Below are 19,757 nucleotides of genomic sequence, written 5' to 3' on the forward strand. Positions count from 1 at the left end.
AAAACTGAATTTTTAATGATTTAGCTTTTTTTTAAACTCGAGAACTCGTTAATGCTTAACTTTTAATCTGCCCGTTTACTTTTGTGGTGATGCTGTTGGCACTTTTCCCACGAACATAGTTATATAAAATATACGAGCGAGAAACATATATATTATCGCTCCATCCTTTTCGTACTCTACCTGCGATTTCGTAAGTAGAGTCAAAAGAAAATCGATTAAAAACGGAACACCATTTCCTTGTGTATAATTATTAATTATTAATGTTACTAACTTCAGCTCTATTTTTAGTTAAAAATCCATAAAACAGATAATCAATAATTCTCGATAGTTTATGGAAACCAATATTAAATCTATATTTGATCTGTGATCTGCCAACAAACCAATCAAACAAGTCAACGCTTATCTCGCAAAGCACTTAAAAAACTTTGAACTCTACATCAAAGTAACCTACTGCGTATATTTGACGATAATTATTTTGTATCAGTTCGAACTCTTTGTTGTTGGTACGTATGAGTCAAACGTAATAATTTACAGAATATTACCTAATATAAATAACGCATAAAATTTAAATTTTCATTTTTTTACAAAGAAATATAACTTTATGTAGAGCAGAGAGAGTTTCTATTTAATTACATAAGAAAGTCAACTTCATGTTATAAAGTTTAAATGTAATGTAATTGTTATTGTTAATAACAATAACGCACACTATGCATAAACACTACAATTTAGTATCAAATAATCATTGACGCATTATGTCCCTATTCCAATGTTCTCAGAATAGGAACGTACTAAAAATTCTTTCTCTCTTAGTAACGCGTCGAGAGAAAGAGACGACCATATTCTGTTACAAAAAATGTTGGCCAGGTAGAAATTGACAAATCTAGCGATCTCTAACGATAAAAAATACCCATTTCTACATTTCAATGACTAATTTGAATGTATTGTTTTAGTTTTCTACCTGAATACCGGTTTATCGTGTAAGTTTTTTAAACACATACATTTCCTAATAAGTTTGAAATTACGTTAAAAGCACTTTTAAATATATTAAATAAAATACAAATTAATTATTATCATTACATCATCAACGTATTCGATAATTAACACTTAAGACCTTCAGATATCAATCGCTACATAAGTTGTGCATTGTCAAATTGATAAAGATTCTTTGTTCAGATTATTTAAAAAATGTCTTATCTCAAAATCTACAATCAACGATAAATCTGTAACAAATACGACACAAAACACCAAAAAAAATTTAAACACATATAAACATATTAAAAAATATAAAAATAATTAATTACCTGTCTAATAAAAGTCAGTCCGAAAAAATAGAGCACTCAGTTCATAAACGAAAAAAAAAACAGTATATCACTTAGCTATTTAAAACTCGAACGCTTAATTTAAACATAATGCCAACCTCAAAGAGCTGTATCACACGAAACGATCAACTTAACACTTGTCCAAACAGCGCTGAAGCGGCTCGCGAGTGAGTGAGGAGTCACGTCTGAGACATGTGTTGTAGTCGGCTTCGCGCGCCAAACTGCGGCGCTTCGAACTTCCGAACGAAACGTTCACAGAGGGCGCGCAGGCGGGGAAGCGGCCTGTATGCGACCCTTCCTTGCAAAGGATACCTCATTATCCTCGCTGTAATCCATATGCCTTTTTGATAATTTTTATTTATAGGGTCTCTAGCGGTGACCTTTTTGATCTAGTGTCTAATAGTTAAAGCTTATCAGCTGATTATGTACACTGAGGTGGTCCGTTGCGTGCCAGCTATGTCTGAATAAATAACGGTACGAACATAACATCGTATAGAAATAATAATAAAAGTGAGAGTTGAAACTAAATTGAACGCGCGGTAAGCGTTAACGATAAAGAATTTTTATATTGCTTGTTAGTGGAACGCGTTCTTGCTAAAAAATAATATAACAACAGTTGCGATTAATTAAACATATTTATTTCATACGCTTACGTTATGCAAACGTTTAGCAAAAACGTTGTTTCTTACATTAATAATAATAGTAGAGTCGATTAGAGTATTATTAAAAGTAGAGTCGATGTAGAGAAAGAAAATATCGTTTATTAACCCTCTTTTTAATATACACAGATGTCAGGAGCGTCGTTAGATTGGAAACGTAATTTACATTTCAGTCATTTCGTGGATCAATACTTATTGTGAGAATATTGAAGAATACTTTTTAAAAATAGCCATAGAAAATAACTTTGTTAATTTGCTAAAATATCACACACGATTAGTTATAAAAGTATATACATATAATGATTAAGTCGTTCGTGACATAAATATAAGCATTAAGAACTCGTTTAATTAAGCAATTAATAAATAAGTAAACGCAAAAACTAGTAGTAAATAAGTAAGCAATAAAACAAGTTAATAATTTAATTGTTAGGAAGTTAAGCTACTTTAATAGTAATAAAAAGTCAACGACGAGTTTTACCTGTCACTATTTATAGTAACAATAAACAATAGTAATAATAATCAAAAAATAAATCTTAAATAAAATAAAATATTGATGGGACATGCATTTTTTTTATTATAAAACGAATATTTAAATATGTATATTATAACTTTCATATAAATTTCATACAAAGAAGAGTAGGTATGTATTTAAAAATGATAGCTAAATCGACGAATGATATATGAGCATTCAATTAAAACAGTAAAAAATCCTATTAAAAACAGACCAAAATTTCACACGGCATACGTAAATGATATAAAAAAGAAGAATAACGTCACATTTTATAATATTTTACCACATCAACATAAAAAATATATGCCTATCGATTTTTTTTAATAAATCCTTTATTAAAAAATACAAACCGATTTGTAAAACTTAGCAAGAAAATCAATTTTCGACTTAATATTGCACTATATCTGTTATCTGATTCTAATTTGTATCGCTTTATACTGAAAAACATTTATTTACACCTACGTATACTTTTCCAATCGGTGATTTTCCACTAAAGTACATTTAATTAGAGATGTGGTACGAACTTTTTGAACGTCAGATCTCGAACCTCTTGCTCTAAAGCCGTATGAATGAGCGAGATACCTATCTTGCCTAGTCGGTTAGTTATGGTAGAGATTTGGGTATCATGACACAAATACTTTATGACGATAGAAGACTATTTATCCCATACTTTGAAATTTCGTCATCCAGTTATAAAATACTTTGGATGAAGATAACAAAAATGTTTCTTATAATTACTTAGGTAATATTATTCATGATATTAATAAAAGGGCTGATGTAGATCATAGTGTAAATAGAGACACTAAGCAACCGTATATTGGTACCAATATGACATGGTATAAGAATTACAGTGGTACCAATGGTGAGAACTAAGTTAGTATGAAAAAATCATAGTGTGTGTACTTATACACGTAACAGAAGTGAAATTTGTTAATTACTTCTTCGGCATAATTAATTAAATATTTTACCTGTATAATATATTTTAACAAAGCAAAGGACTAAATGACGAAATTAAATAAAACAAATTATGTGTTACATCTGCGCGCGCAACTTAATTTTGCGCTAAATTTTTTTGCTAGTGCTAAAACACTTTGGTCTTTACTAAACCCGCTACAAGCATTATAACTTCAACAATAGCATGTATAATGTTAAAATTGATTTAAATTCAAACATGACCGAAACGCCAAACCAGCCGACCCTCGGAGTGCCATTCAATCACGCATGAAGGAGCAGTAGCTATAGCTTACAGATTACCTACTGCTATTATTGCAATTACCTTTTTGTACACAGTTATGCACGCTTCTTGGCCGAGTTACCTTGTAGAACTCGATATTACTCGTAGAATTAAAAATATTGATTGAATTGAAAACTATAGTTAAGTAGAAAATTCAAATTTTTGATGATACACTGTTTCAAGAATTCAAATTTTGTATCTTGTATTAGTAGTGTTACAAGTTACAAGTTGTAACTTGTAACTTGTATTAGTGATGCCATATTATGTAGAACTTGATGATTCAATGATTCATAAACTTAAGAATATACAGTCTAAGAATACTAAAACAAAAACGAGGAATTATGAAGACAAGTTTAAGATTTCTATTCTTTTCGATAGGTCTCAGTAGGGCGTCGATAAATGCGTCCAATGATTGTGGCAAAAACAATATGAAATACCTCTTACAATACCGTTATTTACAAAGTTTAGTACTGAGCCGGGGAATGGTAAGTCGTAAAAAGGTCGTGGATCAGTAAAAACCTACTAATCAAAGCAAGATTAGTGACATAAACGTTAAGATTAAATTCAATTAGGCCGATAGACACTATTATTTAAATTGTTGAAAGTGATCTCAGTAGATGACACCAAAGCATTAGTAATCGTGCAATAATCTTAGGTTTAAAATAAGAAACAACTATTTATAATCATATGCAACTATTTTATATGTTAGGAAATGATGAAAAACAATTTTAATATTTACAGAATGTTAGTACATATTATATACAGGGGACTGATTAATACCGTTAGTTACAAAGTGTTTAATTAATGCCTGTTCTTACAAAGTGTTAAAATATCAGGTTTAATATAAAAGTTCATGATGACCGTTACATATAAATTGATCATCGAAAAGTGCCCTACACCAAATAAGTTCAATAGTTAGTTTATGTTTGCAAATACATACTAGCGAATATTAAAAGGATTTAAACAAGGGAATGACTAATACCATTACACGATAAGTTATCCAAGCCAAATCAAGGCAGATCAAATCAAAATCAAAATCATGAAAGGTTTATACAAGGGATTGGCAAATACCGTTACGCAGTATTAAGAAGTTCGAGCCAGAGAATAGTGGGCCGTGGTTCAAGAGGCTATACCTATAGACTTTTTAGTATTTAGTACTGAATATCATAAAGGGTTTATACAAGAGACTGACGAATACCGTTACAGTGATAAGTAGTCTGAGCCAGAAGCTGGTAGGTCAACGTGTCTATATACTAGTATAAAATATTTGCGAGTATCAAAAAGGGTTTATACAAGGGACTGACGAATACCGTTACAGTATTAAGTAGTCTAAGCCAGAAGCTGGTGTCCACGTGTCTACATACTAGTATAAAATATTTGCGAGTATCAAAAAGGGTTTATACAAGGGACTGACGAATACCGTTACACAGAATTAAGTAATCGAAGCCAGACGATACGAGGATGCGGTCCACGTGTTTATATAGACTCCTTATGTATAATATATTAGCGAGTATCAAAAAGGGTTAATACAAGGGACTGACGAATACCGTTACACAGTGTTAAGTAGTGCGCCAGAGGATGGCGGGTCGAGGTTCAGTAATTGCGAAGACTTTCACCTTCGGCGCGCTCGCCAAGGCCGTGGAACACCGCTCTCCGCTTCCGTAGCTCGTGCCGGCGACGTGTCGTTTTCGTAATCGGGTTGACGACGTTGTGTTGTTACGAATAAATAGATATACCGTATGGATCGGTTTTCCTTATGTTGTGTCTATTTTTTGTAACTCTTATTTTCCAAAAATGATAATGTGGTTTAAAAATGTTTGTTATAATTATAGCAAAGTTTTAAATAATTAACATATTGACTAATGACTGAACAAAAAGTGCTACAGCAATACAACAAATTTAATATACTGCCGTTCATATTATAAATAAAATTAATAATATTATTTAAACATAAAAAAATGTTTTATTGCTTGAGTTTTCAAAGTAAGTATTAGTAAAATGTGAATTATAATGCATATTAAATAAAAAATACAAATAATTTCATAATAATAATTACATTGTTAAACAAACTAATATTTTAACTTAGTTCTGTTTCCTTCGGATAAAATCGTGAATTTATTACTAAACAACATCTATCTATTACTAGTTAATAAAATACTTAATTTTTCATTTTATACCCTTAACTTTGCTGCCAAATTTCAACAATATAATTCATGAATGGGCCCCCTAGCTACCACTTGGTTTGAACACCGCCTTACTTCCGCGACGAATGTTGCTTGCGATCGTTTTTGCAATCCTTTCGTCAACCAGTTGCTATGGTAGTTACGTAACGTAATGAAGCTTTATTGGTCGATTTACGGTATTAAGTGTTTTCTACTGTACTAGCAAACTGAGTATCAAAATCGACCTCAAACTGCAGTCAAATCCGACGAATCACAGTTTAAAACAGGGTTAAGAAGCATAAAATATTGCACAGGCGTAAGTCATATGACATAGACAAGCACTAGAAAAGTATTTTGGAAAATTCACTTCCTAAAGAGTCGTCCATATAAATATTTAGTAGCTGTTTAGAGCAAGCAGGTTATTGTTGCACCATTTTGTGCAAATCTCCTTATTAATAGTAATTTTCTAAGCAATAATAAAGGAATAACTCCCACCTCACTCTTCAGTCAATATTTAAATTTTAAGTATATTAGCGAGCGTTCTCATGAAAACCTGTTATTTAAGAACACTACTTTGATTCAATCTGTTAAACACAAGTGTAATATAAGTGTAAGTGCGAATTATAAGCGATTACACATTAAACAGATCCATTGACGGCAGCAGCGCCTACGTGGTATTGTTATTCATTACCTGTTCGCGGCGCTCGCCCGGGCTCAGCGAGCCGAGTGTGGGGCCGCCATGTTTGACACATTTGTAGGACAAAACGAACAAATTCTCACATAATATAGTATAATAATTAAAATATGGAACGTGTTTTTAATAATCAATCTTAGGGACATATATTTTATAGGAAAAAACGTTTGCAACCCAAAAAAGGGTTGCATATTGCTACATTTTTTGTTATATGGCAGAACAGCGCACCGATATTCTAATAAAAAATATTATGTGTTACCACGAATAAAGTGTGTTCTAATGAGCAGCGCTTGGTATTTCAGAATAGTACTTTGATTAAATCTGTTAAACATAAGTGTAATATAAGTGTAAGTGCGAATTATAAGCGATTACACATTAAACAGATCCATTGACGGCAGCAGCGCCTACGTGGTATTGTTATTAATTACCTGTTCGCGGCGCTCGCCCGGGCTCAGCGAGCCGAGTGTGGGGCCGCCATATTTGACACATTTGTGGGACAAAATGTATATGTAATACAATATCAACGCTTGAAAGATAATTCAAGATAATATTTTACACTCCTATATTAAAATAATCGTTTTTATTTATATTCATATTTTTATTTAGTTTACATTTATGAATACAAACATAAAAATAGAATTTGTAAAAATAGAAGCATATTCAGGGTACATGCCCCTAATATTTATAACTAAAATAGATATCATTACATCTCTGACATTATACACTTTGTGTAAACGGACAGTCCAGAACATTTCGCGCTGGTGGCAACCCTACTCCCAGTCGACCCATATTTACACTGCTCGGCGTGTACCATCTCATTCGGCTCGTTAAATCGAAGCTTTTAATAGAGATCACGGTTCAAGACGGAACATATCTGAATATCGCAGTCACGTGCAAAATCACGTGGAATTGCTGATTTCAGAATCAATCGCCAATGTTCAGACATTGACCCTCCATTTAACGGGGTTGAGATCAAAAATGTTCGGATTAAGAGAAAAAAAGAAAAAGTAAGTAAGAATGCCAAAGGGGAAATGTCATATTGACTTCTTGATGGAACAAGCACCATCGCATGTATTTCTGCCTATTAACAGCATTGGGCCTCATAGCTGCTATGTTGGTTTATAGAGTGACATAATTGCCCGAGGCGTTCCAATTTAGTCCTTAATTCATTTGTGGCCGACTTCAGGTGGGACTCTAATATGAGGTTGATTACAGATGTTTGTGGGCGGCAGTGGCCATTTAACATAACATACTAATGCACGTTAGTAAAAATATTTACTTATAGGTACTTAAAAGGTCGCAGCGCTACAATAATTGGTTAAGTTTGATTATTACTAACAGCCGTGAGTTTAGTCCAATGTCTTCCATAGACAGATTACATAATATACTATCGGCAAGATATCACACTATCTCTAAGTTATCAATGAGTACTTTACAGTTACAATAGTAATAGTAGAGAAATCCATGTTTAATTCAATTACCTACGTACTTAGAACTGTAATGTAAAATTTTAATCTAGTAACAGTACTTATTAAGTCATTTGTATACTAAATATGTATATTAATGTAAACTAAACCCGGTTATTAAAAAAAGTCTTGAATAATCCGTCATTTTCGGTATATTTCAAAGTAGAATGACTAATCATTGTTACTCATTTATACCTCTTTTACTTCACACATTTGCAAACCCCGGTGTCCATTGTTAGTAGGTCAATGGAAGATTCCTAAAGGATCCGAAACATTCTATTCTCCTCTCACTCGCTGTCTATAATGTGTAAGCGAGATATATCCAAAACCGCCATTTTGGATTACATGCTTTATAGAAACAAGTTAAGTTCAAATTACACTACTTTTCGAACGTATAATATTAATAGGTTACATTGGATGATGTCAAATATAACACAATACAATGCATAAATTGTTGTGCGGTAACAAAGCAAAGCATTAATTTATCCCGCAATGTACTTTATAGTCAGGGAACTGCCACAAAGGCAACCATTTTAATATCACAAAAACAGTACACTCTTAAATGTACTCGTAACAGAACTTTTATAACACCGGTTTAACGTGTAGGTATTTTATGTTGAATTTATTTAAGTTGACTGTATCGTATTACGGCAAGCTTTGATAATAGTTCTTCTCTTTGGGTCGTAATTGTTAAGGAAAAACAATTTTTGCGATTCACCAAAAAATAGATTTTGTGTGGAAATAATTTAAAATTTCAGTAAAAAAAAAAAAAAAATTTATAGTAATATGTTGCCGAATTAATAAAAAAATTGAAGAATGTAAAAATAATTCCATTCTTTCATTAATAAAAATATCAGATTACACAATAATGAAAAAATAAAACAAAGAAGTCTTATTAGTTATTTTACATCGCGTGAAAAATGTTTAAAAAGGTCATAAGCAATTTCGTATTATCTGTCATTAACTTAAAAATACACAGATTTACTATAAAAAACAAAGAATCCTTTCCCTATCCAATTCTAATCTGTTACCCCATAAAAACACTCATCACGTGCGGCCACCGAATTCTTGGAATAACATAACTGTAGGATTAATTCTTTGTTAGCTGTGACGAAGTTTACACAGTGTGTAAAAACCTCCACGAACGAACGACAACGACCGATTAATTTTCTAGGTTGTACATAGAATTTGACATTATTTTGCTCGGATTATCAAATATCGGTGAGTATCACCTTATCACTTATCACAATTTTATACTCATCGTGATGACGTGCGTGATAATGATTACGCTTTACGTATGATACTCGACGATCATGCCATATTATGTAAAGTACTAACTTTGCCCGCGGCTTTCTGTGTTGATCAATTGACACTGTCGTGGGTTCTTTTTAGTAGGTATTTAATTCTTTCAAAACAGTGATGGTGATATTTTGTTATTTTCTTCAAATAAATCTTAATGAAAGGTTTTTAAATTGTAATTTATTAAATTGGGTCGGTATTTTGTGCTGGATGCTTAAACAAACATAGGTACGAATAACAGTCATAAATAGTGCATATTGCTATAATTTAGTCTAATCTTAAAATTGTTAAGAAGATCTTCCTAATTATTTTACAATAAAATAGCGTTTTTTTAGATGATTCTACATATTTTTTTGAGTAAACCATACTCCACGTTATTTCCGATAAAAACTCCCAATTTGCTTTAAAATATCGTACTTACAAATAGATTCAGTATTTTTTTAGGTCAAACAGACGAAATTACAATACAGATATATAAACTTTATATTGAATAGATATCATATCACAATTTTGGCGAGAACGCCTCTCACTCAATATTTGCGTTACGAAAATCACCTTGTATCGCCACTTGCATTCCACGACTTATATACAATATTATATCACTTTGCAGCAAGTCTGGGCATGTCCCCACTATTTTCCGAAATGTCGTTACCCTTGCCTGCGAGGAAGCGAACGTAAAATACCAACAGTATTAAAAATAATTAGTCATGCTTAAAAATACATAACATTATGTTATTCGCATCTTTTAGTCAAAAAACTATTTTACATTAGGTGATATGTAGCTAGGTTATATTGAAGTAATTAAACTTCAAAATAAATGTATTTTTAACGCGACCGCTTATTTGCATATTATACCTATTATATAAATGTTATGTAAAAAACTTTAAAACACTTTTTCTTCTAATCGATTTCAATAAAATTTTTCGAAGTTAGAATGAAGAAGAATGTATAGGTAGACCCTAACGTTCTTTTTATTTATCCTTTTTAGTGAATCTTTAAGGTTCTTGCCTAAAAAAAATGAAAATCCGCGATGAAAGGGTGCACGAAGGGGAAGACACCCACAATTATAGCTATGCTGTCTATCAAGACAGCACGATATTTTATAAATACAAGTCGATTCTTCCATATTTTAAATTAAATATAAATTAAAATGTCAGTTTTTGTTTAAACAAACATTTTAACATGTAACATTTTAATATTTTTATTATACTACTTAACCTCGTAAAACCGAAGGAAAATTGATCGCAAATTGTATTTAAGACCGCAGGTACTTTGTGAAGAACCAATTTTTTATACCCTTTACCGCCGGGCACTTCAAATTAAAATTTAAATAAGTTAGAGGTATCATATTAGCTTAATACTTACTGGAGGTCTATGGGACACAATATAGAAGCTATTTAGCAAAAAAAAACCAATATTTTTTCGTACTTTTAAATGGGCCTCGGGGCTTACAGACTATAATAAATATTTTTTTAATAACTGTTTTATGACGACATGAAGAAGGGATTTGATTGATAGTTTCAATATTTTAAAAGTAATTAATAGTAAGTTAACATGTAGCTATGAAATTTAAAATAATTATATCAAGTTTTTGTTTTATTTTAATATTTATATTTAGACCCTTAGGAAGTTCCATCGGCTTCAATTATTATGGAAGGTATTTTTATGCTTATTATTTTAGACCTTCGTTAGGGACAGAAATAAAAAAAATGTTAGGAACAAAATCAGTCTTTAATTATTTATCAGTATCATTTTCGAACTATCAATAGCATTATTTATCTTATGGTTACAAAAACAGAGTTTAATGATTTGATGATTATATTACTTTAAAATATATTTTTTTATTAATATGTCATGAAATAAATGCAATGAACCTATTTGCCGACAAAGTTATGTAATTATTTATTAAATGCAACACAGTTTAAGATGACAATATTTTACATCTTTACAATTTATTATCAAACGAATAAGAAAACAATGTTCAATAAATATAACTATTAATTAACATCCGATCAGAAAAAAATAGAAACAAGATTTCTAACAAAACAAAACAACACACAAAATAAACACGTAATTTTCTTCAAACAAAAAATATGCAAATTAAAAAGATTAACAATGAAATTCTTTAAAACAATTTCTATCCCTCACGATACACAAATGTATTTGGCAACTTCCACACATCATCCAGGTTTTTTTATGGCACACCCTACATTTATTTTGGCTTTTCGCAAACTCAGGCATATGTCTGGCACTGCGTTTTCTGTATGAAAGTGACGGTGTGGGGATTAATGGTTTCTTGCCTCTTCTTACCGGAGTATTAGGATTATCATTTTCGTCAGACTCTGATCCAGTTGAGGTGTCACAATGGCTGTCGATCAAAACTTGACTCAAAACCATTTTAAAACCACGCAACTGAAGTATATTTTTTGGGATAACTCCTCTAGCTTTGAGATCTTCTTTGTAAGAAACCCACGAATTGGTGACAGCTAAGTCAAGCATATGACAGAAAAACCTATGCGTCCATTTTCTAGTTCTATGCCGGCTTGGACAAACGGATAGGAATCTGTCTGCTAAATCCACGCCACCCATGTTTGTGTTGTACGCTGTTACGACTTTTGGCCTCGCGATATATATAAAACTCCCTAAGCTTTTACTCCACCTTTTACAAATATCAGTAGGTTCTTTGGCATACAAATTAGACATAAGCAAAACGGCTTTATTGTCTAACCACTGACTTATCGCTAAACTATTGGCAGAGTTAGTTATTACTCGACAAGCCCCACGGCCTTCAATTTGCAGATCACGCGTATTGTTCTGTAATAAGGCTTTAGTTTGGGCTGGAATACGATTTTTCTGGATTGTTCCAGTAGCCATCAGATTTCTGTTAGTGAGTTCCTTCATTAATTTTACGCTAGTAAAATATCTAGTAGTAGTAGTAAAATAATTCAGTAAAATCATCATCAATGTCTTCCAAATCGGACTCATTTAAATATTTTTCTAAATTTTCTTCTAATTCCTTTTCAGTGAGGACTAAAAAGAGTAATTATAAGATTTAGTACTTTTAAAAGTGAGAAACTAAAACCGGTAGTCCCTTTGAAGGGACTATACGTTTATGAATAGATTTCATTAAAATGGCAAATGCTAATGATATTTTATACGTTTAATGTAATGAATTGATTTAAAATTTTATTATTGCAAAAAATAAAATCAATAGAAAATATCCTAGTAAAGGCCGACAGTCCTTTGCAAAAGCTTATAAACTTTAACTTTGAAAATAATCGGGAAATAGTCATTAAACCCGTGAAATAATTACGTCAGAGTTTTGAGACACTATTAAATTTTAATTAATAAACATTGTTTTGTAAATATTCTTACAGATTTTATAGAAAACAAAAGATTTTCTTACCATGTCCGCGTGTTCGCTCCATCGTTGCCAGTAAAATATCATTTCTTGACAGGTGTCATTATTTTTCAACTTAGATGACACCTCTCAAAGACAGGTAATGCTTCGAGTCCACAGACAAAAAATATATTTTTTTTGTAGGCGCGAATATTTGAATGTAGTTGACCGGTATAGTTTTAGTACTTTTAAAGGGCCGTTCGGTTTTAATTAAAATATGTCCATTCAAAATTCCCGGTTTTAGCGACTTTCAAAATTAAGTCCCTTTAAAGGGGCCGGAGGTCTTACGAGGTTAACATAAAACTGTTACATATATTACATAACATTAACATACGACTTTTTTGTTGTACAAACATTTTAAGATATAAAGTGATATATAACTACATTAATACACTTCCTTAAACAGGTTTAGATGCAAATAGCACAGATTGTTACGCTAATTATTGGTTCGTGCTGTAATTAAGGGCTCTAATTCATTTACAATAACACATTAGCAGCTAATCGGTAGGCAGTGAGTTGAAATGAATTTTGTAGCACGTAATGATAATGCCTTGAATATTGTACTGGATATCTTAATTATAGATTATTAGTTAGTTGAAACCTTTCTACTTCTTGGTACTTCCTGGAGGACGTCTGGAGTATATAATATATATTATACTGCTTAAATTGGAGGTAGGAGACCATAGCCAGTTTGTATCAGATGGTTTTACAGGGTCCATATGGCAAGTAAGATTTGAAGTGTACGGGTTAGGTTCGGTTGGGTTAGGTTTTCATACTGCCCATCGTAAGCGAAGGGGTCACCATATATCCTACTCCTGTAACAGAACTTTGGCGTAGGACGCAATTGTGTTCCTTCAATTGCCCTCGCCGTGGAGAGCAACTATGATAAGTTACCTCAGGTTTTCCAAAAATGGTTTTCAAATTGGCCATATGGCTGATAAGATTTAGCAACCAACGTCAACAAGAATCCATGGTTTAACGTGTCCTCTGATCTATGAAAACGTATAACTATCTATCTAAGGAAAACTTATAATAAAATATAATGAATATGAATAAGGCTTATTCGTTATTCGTATTTTATATTACTATAACAGTAATTTTAATTAAGCCTCAAACAACATGAAATAAACAGCCCTAGAATGCAAAATATTTTGCACCTATTACGTGCAAAGGAATAAGTACCTAGACATAAGTAATTTGTTTGTAAATGTCTACGAGACAAACAATACGCAGTTGATCTGGTGATGTTTTTCAACAACGCACAGCGTAGGCAAGCGAGTTCAACAACTTATAAGAAATAACGTGTGTACATGAAGCGAGATATTTTGCGTGTGCAATCATTCTCGAGGGTTTTGTGTTAATCTGCTAAGGATCTGGTAGTGCCCGTGATTGATAATCAATCAATGCATTTTTCTATATTATTATTCTATACATAAGACTTGTAACTAATAATATATTGATTATCAATTGATATATTACGTAAATAAAAAAATGGTAAAATTTTTGATCGTAATTCGAGATTAGAAAGTTTATTTATAACCACCACAAAGTACGTGTTAAATATCAAATACTTTTTTTTAATAATATATGAGTAGCAGACGAGCATGCAGTCCATCTGATGGTAAGTGGCTACTACCGCTCATAGACATCTGTAATCAACCCCAGATAGGATTAGATATTCCTACCTCTAAATTCCGTAAAAAATCATGTATTTATCATGTATCATCATGTATCATGTAAAATCATGTATTATTGGTGTTAAATATCAAATAAACTGTTAGCAGATGGGTAGTTGATAAGTTTAAAATAATAAAATCTCAAAAGTTTAACGACAATGCAACTTTTTACAATCCAACAGCTAGCCGTAGGTCATGTAGTCATTAATTCCTCGTGATTAACATTTGGTCTAGGGATGGCGATTCACCGAAAAAGATCGATTCTTGAATCGATTTGAATCGAAGAGTAATAAATCGATTCACAAAAAAATCGAGGTCCATAGAATCGATTCTGCAAAAATCGATCATCGATCTTTTCAGCTAAAAAGGAAGAAGATAGCTAAAAAAGCTATCAGGACCAAACAAGTACTGAAATACGTATCCGTTAGCAAAAATGTTTATAACACATTCAACCAACTTAAAAAAGATCGACTTTCGATTTTCTAGGATGAAAGATCGATTCACTGAATCGATCCATTACTGGAAATCGATTAAAATAATCGATTATTTTGGTCCAAAAGATGGATTCGATTAATCGATCTCAGATCGCCATCCCTAATTTAGTCGCTGGTGGTGATAAATTTACCATCGGGGCTATCTCTCGTTTAGATCGGGTAGACAGTGATTACTGTACGCCATATTTCATATTGATTCTTGTTGGTTTTAAGGCGTCTGGGTGCGACAAGTGTCGTGGTGCTAATAAACTAAGTAGTTTTTGTTTAGGCAGGTAACACATGGGCGACATTGAGCGTCACGAGGAATAGTTTGAGTTGGCGACTGTCGCCGAGGACTGTAGCAATGGGTGAAAGAGCCTAACACTGATGTTAGGCTGAAACACCTATTTCCAACGTGAAGCAATTATCGTTTAAAGAGGTGTAGATTCTGAATAAATTTCATATGAGGCGACTATAATAATTCTTAAAAGAAGCAACGCGTCTGCAATCGGCTTTAGATAGAGACCCTGTTCTACATCGTGGAGACCAACTACAGATAGGTAGATAGGTACTACTTTAAAGGTAGAACCCTTTGTGGTTCGACTCCGGCGGCACCAACGCCACACCTATTTCTGCCTAATAACAGCAGTGTTAGGCGCTGCTGTGTTGCGGTTTGAAGGGTGTGGTAAGGGAGACAGACTTTTTCGAGGCGTTCCAGCTTAGTCCTCAGGGGTAGCGGCGCATCTGTGGCCGACCTCAGGTAGGTATATCTAATCCTATCTGGGGTTGACTACAGTTGTCCATGGGCGGCAGTAGCCACTTATTATCGGGTGGACTGCATACTCCTTTGCTATTTCGATCTTATACAAAAATCCTTCGCAATCTGAGAGGAGACCCGTGCAGCAGTGGGACAATAATGGGTTGTCGATGATGATGATGAAAAAAACTCAAAAAGATAAAATCGGTTACTTACCAAAAGCATAATACAATACAATTCGCATTTGATTATATGAAATAACATGTTATCAAGCTTTGTGATAATGTAGTCCGTTATTTATAACACTAGCGTCAATTGTTATATATAAAATTAGTGTTTATTGTTATATTTATATTATGTGTCATAGAGTGTTAAAATATACGCTATTTAATCATGCTAGAAATATTAAAGTTATATCATCATCATCATCAACAACCCATTACTGTCCCACTGCTGGGCACGGGTCTCCTCTCAGAATTAGATTAGGCCATAGTCCACCGCGCTGGCCAAGTGCGTATTGGTAGACTTCACATACCTTTGAGATTTTTTTTATAAATATCTCAGGTATGCAGGTTTCCTCACGATGTTTTCCTTCACCGTTTAGCAAGTGATAATTAATTTCTAATACGCACATAATTTTGAAAATCAGAGGTGCGTGCCTGGGATTTGAACCTCGGACCCCTCGATCGAGAGGCCGAGTTTCTTACCCACTAGGCTATCAGTGTTGTTATAACGCCTACGTAATTAACGCTTATTACATTATTAATGATAATTAATAATAATTTTAGAGGTACAATTCTTTATAATTTGAGTGTGGGAGCACCGCTGCACCAATTTCTGCCTGAAATAGGGTCTTGTAAAAAGGAGGTATTTGTATGTAGGAGGTATCATATGTGCAAATACATTACATTTATCTAACGTGTGGTAATATGAACAATACAACTATTATAAAAACAAATAAAACTGGTTTGCTTTAAAATATAGCCTAAGTCACTCCTATAATTATGATGTATACAAAGATACCTTATTTGCAACCTGTTCGAGCTGCAGAGGGTTCAAATTAATTTCAAATTAGTTTTATTATCAGACCTAAATGTCTTACAATCTACCAGAGTCCACCACATCCTGAACCAAAACAGCAGCTTTACACTGCTATTTACGTAATAGTTCTTTCTCAGTTTCTATGTTCTTTTACAAATATGTACTTAGTTAAAGGTAGGTTAATGAAATCATAATTTACTGGCAACAGTAAATGCATACGATAAAATGATTGATATTGCATAATTAAATGCATACGAGCGCGTTTAACGACTGCGTTATACAAGTGTGAATTTTGTATTAGTTTCAGTATTACACTTAGGTATTTTTAAAGATTGTAGCCAACGAACATGGAGCCCACCTCATAAGTCACTGTTACCCATCTGGAACCATCTTATAAAACAGGTACTCTACCTAAACCTTACCATGAGTTTTTACGTTTTGACAAATATGACTATTTTGGTATTTACTTACGTATTTGCCCATACAATTTCCAATCAGCGCCCCAAGCGGATTGAATCAGAACTAGTGTCAGTAACGTAACATTAAATGTCTAAATTGACAAAACGGCGCTTTATGTATTGTCTCTCTCTTTTGCGAGCATGTGATGCAGACAAAAAGACTTGAGCAGTTGCTTATCGTTACGTTTACTGAGTCTACTGAAGCAAACGTAACAGAATAATGGATTGAGTAAATTAACGTAAAATTGTGGGATGTTTTGAAAACTCATGGTAAGGGTACTGATCACAAATAAATTGTTACACCAGAGGACAATGGTCGTCATAATAAGTCAGCCGGTATTTATAAGAAACAAGAACTGTTACATTAGAAGTAGATGTGGCCATGGTACCTCTCTGGTCGAACTGTACTTGTTTTACATTCAGTCGGTCAGCGTGGTTGATATTGGCTTAAATTTCCTTAGAGGTCACGATTATGAAGGTGGTAGAACCCTTTGCGGTTCGACTCCGGCGGCACTACCGCCACACCTATTTCTACCTAATAACAGCAGTGTTAGGCGCTGCTGTGTTCCGGTTTGAAGGGTGTGATAAGGGAGACAGACTTCTCCGAGGCGTTCCAGCTTAGTCCTCAGGGGTAGCAGTGCATCTGTGGCCGACCTCAGGTAGGAATATCTAATCCTATCTGGGGGTGATTACAGATGTCCATGGGCGGCAGTAGCTTACCATCAGGTGGACTGCATGCTCGTCTGCTCTTATATTATAAAAAAAAATCTATCGTGGGTGACATGAATCTCATGTCCAAAGTATTTATAAAACTTTAGTTTATAAATACGCACTTGATCAGCGCGGTGGAGATTTCCCAGGCTTTTCTCAGAAGTTTTACTCGACCGTGAGTCAGTACCTAGTACTAATGAAAACATTTACATATACTATGTATGTATTATACCAATAGTTCGGATCTACTTCCGATGTTGGCAATGAATTGGTATCACTATGTTCTAGTGCAGAGTAGAGAAAAAAGTATAAATAATATCTAAGCATATTTGTCTGCTTAATTATTCTAGATTTTATATAAAATTCTCGTGTCACAATGTTAATTACCATACTCCTCCGAAACGGCTTTACCGATTTCCACCAAATTTTTTATGCATATTCAGTAGGTCTGAGAATCGGCTACTATCTATTTTTCATACCCCTAAGTGATAAGGGTTGTTCATCCCTAACATTTTTTTATTTATATAGCAACACAACGTTTGCCGGGTCAGCTAGTATATTTTATAATAATATAGCCTTAGTACCAAAAACTTTTTAATAACTCATCTTCAAAGTATCTATGAAGTGTTGTAACTGCGATAATTACCAGAACGTATAACCGCTATAGCAATTTATCACAATTAACTGCTCAATATGGAGCATTCTGGCGTTTTTGCCAATGTTTCACTTTTTGCTCATCTATTTATCACTGACTGACATCGAGTTAGTGATATATCCGCGAAGAATAAATGCATTAAACTTGTTTAGCTAGATCATGAATGTATAATCAGCTTTAGACTCTGCTCTCTTATGTTGCATATATGTTCTGTATACTAGTATACTACTAATATACTTCTGTATACTATTGAAGGTAGAACCCTTTGTGGTTCGACTCCGGCGGCACCACCGCCACACCTATTTCTGCGTAATAGCATCAGTGTTAGGCGCTGCTGTGTTCCATTTTGAAGGGTGTGGTAAGGGAGACATACATTTCCGAGGCGTTCTAGCTTAGGCCTCAGGGGTAGCGGCGTTTCTGTGGCCGAATTCAGGTAGGAATATCTAACCTTATCTGGGGTTGATTACACTCGTCATGGGCGTCAGTAGCCACTTACCATCAGGTGGACTGCATGCGCGTCTGCTACTGCAATATTATATAAAAAAAACTAGTACAAGTGTTAATGGCAATTCTGACACGAATACAGTACGATAAATCGTAAATAAATAATGTGTCAAACCCATTACGATCACCATTCGCTAATATTCCACATTTTGGGTGCTACACACACATATACATATAAGGATATCCAGACCCAGAACTGATAATCTATTTAGTCCTTCTCTATCTACTTGTGAACAGAACAAATATTGTAAATAAAGTTTAAATAACCATGTTATTAGTATTACAAATATTTCTAAACACGATAATTTTAATTTTAAACTAAACACACTGATTTATCAGCAATGTTACAAAGCTGTAAATCCGTCTACATAATCTGTTTATCCAAAATATAAAAGGCAAGTTCCTAAAAGAATTTGCGGAAAGCCAAATTAAAAAGTTAAGAGCCTCGTAAATTACATTCATTAGTTGCGCGAAAATAGTTATTACAGAAACAGTTCACATTATTATAAATAAGCAACCGATACACCTCGCTTCTTAATTCAAACGCAATCAGTAAAAGTGGGCAGATTACATTATAGTTTGTTTACATTATTTTAAATTGAAGAAGAAACAGTGGCACCCATTACGTACATTCAAATGAGAACAAAGAGAGTAGCGTTATTTGGCAGCGGAGCCGAGGATTGCCGAAGTTTGCCGAGCGGAGCCGAGCGCCCGTGGCACCGATACGCGGCCGCGTCG

At 33.4% G+C, this 19,757-nt stretch overlaps 1 protein-coding gene across 2 annotated transcripts in view; it reads right to left on the reverse strand.

Annotated features, from left to right (window-relative positions):
• Positions 1-19,757, reverse strand: part of LOC140743446 (uncharacterized) — a 119,611-nt gene that overhangs the window by 17,988 nt on the left and 81,866 nt on the right. The window contains exon 1 of one of the 2 annotated variants that reach the window (XM_073074731.1): positions 1,302-1,527. The exons of the other annotated variant lie outside the window; for it this stretch is intronic. The gene's annotated coding sequence lies outside the window, so the exon portion shown is untranslated. Of the gene's footprint in view, positions 1-1,301; positions 1,528-19,757 lie in introns of those variants that run through there. 2 annotated transcript variants of the gene reach the window in all.

This window comes from Epargyreus clarus, unplaced genomic scaffold (genome assembly GCF_041222505.1).
Source record: "Epargyreus clarus isolate Ecla_fem2 unplaced genomic scaffold, WU_Ecla_fem_2.2 ptg000001l, whole genome shotgun sequence".
In the NCBI taxonomy this organism is placed as follows: Eukaryota; Metazoa; Arthropoda; class Insecta; order Lepidoptera; family Hesperiidae; genus Epargyreus; species Epargyreus clarus.